This window comes from Pinus tabuliformis, chromosome 4_2 (genome assembly GCF_031772625.1).
Source record: "Pinus tabuliformis cultivar Carrire ecotype Pingquan chromosome 4_2, CPIR1, whole genome shotgun sequence".
NCBI classification, from domain to species: domain Eukaryota; kingdom Viridiplantae; phylum Streptophyta; class Pinopsida; order Pinales; family Pinaceae; genus Pinus; species Pinus tabuliformis.
Window position 1 is genome coordinate 560,732,159 of NC_142304.1, and position 3,202 is coordinate 560,735,360.

At 25.1% G+C, this 3,202-nt stretch overlaps 1 pseudogene; it reads left to right on the top strand.

The window, feature by feature from the left end:
- Window positions 1-2,280: 2,280 nt before the first annotated feature.
- LOC149170499 (U4 spliceosomal RNA) lies at window positions 2,281-2,416 on the top strand (annotated as a pseudogene).
- The last annotated feature ends 786 nt before the right edge of the window (window positions 2,417-3,202 follow it).

Sequence of the window (3,202 nt, forward strand, 5' to 3'; positions counted from 1 at the left end):
TAAATACTTTTAATGGGTTGTCTAAAACCTATATGTTTAGGAGTTTTTGGTTGGAATTTGACAATTTTTTTGTTGACTCAATCTTAATTTTCATTGTTTACCAAAATTTAATTGTAATTCCAAACAATCTTTGCCAAATTTACTTGTAATGCCAAACAATGTTTACCCAAATTTAATTGTAATTCCAAACAATCTTTGCCAAATTATAAACAATATAAAATCTAACAACACATGAATTTAAGCATATATTAAGTAAGGTATTTAAAGTTAAAAACAAAAAATTTGAAAATATTTTTTTATTTAATTAATCTATTCTTATACATATTTTTATTATACAATGTTTTTTTTTTTTTAATTATAATCTAGGAGACAATTAAAAAAAAGGTTAGACTAAGAGATTTAAAATAACTTTTATAATATAATTTATAAAATCCATATCTTAGTTTGCTAACATATTATAATATAACATATTATAATATGTATGTAATATAATGAGAAGAGTTTTTTCATTATTATCTTATATAATTATATAATTAGTTTTCTTTGAAAAAATTAAAAGAAATTTTTAAACAATTCTCAATAACATATTAAATACCTTTAATTATTTAAATTAATACATTCCACTTAAGACAAATACATTATCCAAATTCCTATAATATTAATTAAAACCAATTAAATTTAAAACCCATATGTTAATGGTTGTGTAAGAGTGAAATTTTAGCTAATACAAAATAGTTGGGGAACAACTTGGGTTTTTTCTCTAGATTGAAGATCACATGGCTACTTGTTTTGTATAGTACTGAATTTATTTTAGTTACATGTTGTAGTTGAGTATGTAATTATGTATGTAATGCCAATCATAATTAACTATTGTCATTTGTGATTAGGTGTAATAACCACTTAAATAATGTTAGGTTGGAATTTTACACCTTTGTGTTGACTCAATCATAATGAATCAAGAAATGTCAAATTAAAATTATACTACTAAATTTATAAAACAACACATTCTTATATATTAATTTTTTTCATATTTGGAATTAATCTAAAATCATTTTACTTATTTATTAATAAAATAATAGATTGTTAATATCATTGAATAATTGTTGTAATGAACTCCATTAATATCACAACTTGATCATTGTAACTAACTACATTAATATCTACATAATTATGATTATGTAGTATGTTTTAAATAATAAAATAGTATGTTTTAAGTTATTGAAATTTTTCAACATAATTTTATATATTTATAATTTTTTTTAATTATTTGAATTTCTTAATATTTATTAAGATAGTATTTCTTATTTAATAATTTAATTTAATCATATAGTTATCATAATAGTTATAATTTTTATCTCCTTAACCATTAAGAAAATGTGTTTCTAAAACAATTAATTCTATATATCTCCATTGTTTAAAAAAAATAATGATATATAAGTTGATCTTAATGTTAAAACTGAATTATTATATGTATGTTATGTATTTATAAATATTTTTAATGGGTTGTCTAAAACCTAGATGTTCAGGGATTTTTGGTTTGAATTTGACAGTTTTTTGTTGACTCAATCTTAATTTATACTGTTTACTCAAATTTACTTGTAATTCCAAACAATTTTGCCAAATTATGAACAATAGAAAATGTAACAACACATGAATATAATTATATTAAATTTAATTAGAGAATAATGATCTAACAATCACATGGGTATTAAATGAATTTTAGTTGGAGAGGTATTTAATGTCAATTCAAACCTAATGTATCAAAGTTTTGTCACTAAATGTTTACAAGTAACATGAATTTATTAAAATATTGTTGAGAAATTAGTTTGTCTTTTAATATCTCCCAACTCAAATGACCATTACTCATAGTGTAGTGAAAGTGAGAAACATCTTCTTTAATGCTAACATCTTCTATAAAGCTTGAGCATTATAACCTAATTATTCCAATTCACGTGATATTCTTTACCTATTTGATTAAATGGTACCAATTAACCACTAAAATGTTTCAATACATAAAAGTCATCTTCATTTTATTCAACTCAACAAAATCTTGTTTTTAACATTAAACTCATAACCATAATTTTTAAAATACTAAGGAATTACCATTTAATATAAACCAATAAAGTTTTCATATATATTATTAATTAATTATTCACATATCATTCAAAAAGGCATATGGAGATGTTCTTTAAACATTATAATCATCCAAATAATTTAACATTCACACATCTCACAATTCAGAAAAAGAAATACAAAGAACAGAAACAAATGATAAGTGCCATCTTTGCGCTTGGGGCAATGATGGAGCTAGTGAGGTAAAACCGAGGAGCGTCAATGGTTGGTTGAGCCCCCCTCGTTGGCTTGGGCTACGCCTTGGCCTTCGAGAATTTTTGGAGGGCTCGGCTTTGGCTCGAGCTCCAAATAATTCAAATTTCCAAACTGGGAGCAAACTATAAATACAGGAGACTAAGTGGGATTACTGGTTAAGTTATAATAGTGTCCTATATGGAATTTGCTAGCCTATGTTAAATTCGCGAAGATATTTCTTCGTGGATGTTTAGGGTTTATTTAGGATTGGGTGAAGAAATGGTAAGTCCTGGAAGATATTTCTTAATGGATGTGGATGAATTATTCTTGTTACTAGAATACCAATACTACAAGAGAACTTGCATCGCTGGATTATTACCATTTGGTTGGTTTTCCTTCACAGCCATAGAATTAAGCGATTTACTTTATAATTCTAGTATATGCTATCTATTCATTTTTTCTGCAGAAAACATTTTAATTGTGGTAAGGTATGCACTTCAATATCAACTCTATGTACAGATGCAGTGGCACTCCTCATGGGTTTGGAACTCAAAAATGGTTTGAATTCAAATATTTTTTTTTATTTGAGATTTAACCAGAAAAAAGATTCTAAGTATTTGAGAATTTGAATATGATTATTCATTAGGGTTTGAAATTATTCATTAATTTTTTCTCAATAAAATTACTCTAAAAGAAAACTAAGGTTATTCTCCATATCTTTCTATCACCATCTACTTGTACCATTTACTCTTGTAGCTCATGATAAAGGAATTTTAATTCTTGCTGCTACTATTACCATTTTCAACCAAAAGGGTTCCTCCAATGCATCTTGAAGGAAACCTTGAAAAACACTAGATAGAGAAAAGGAAGGCTACCAAAGATTTTGCACTTTTCT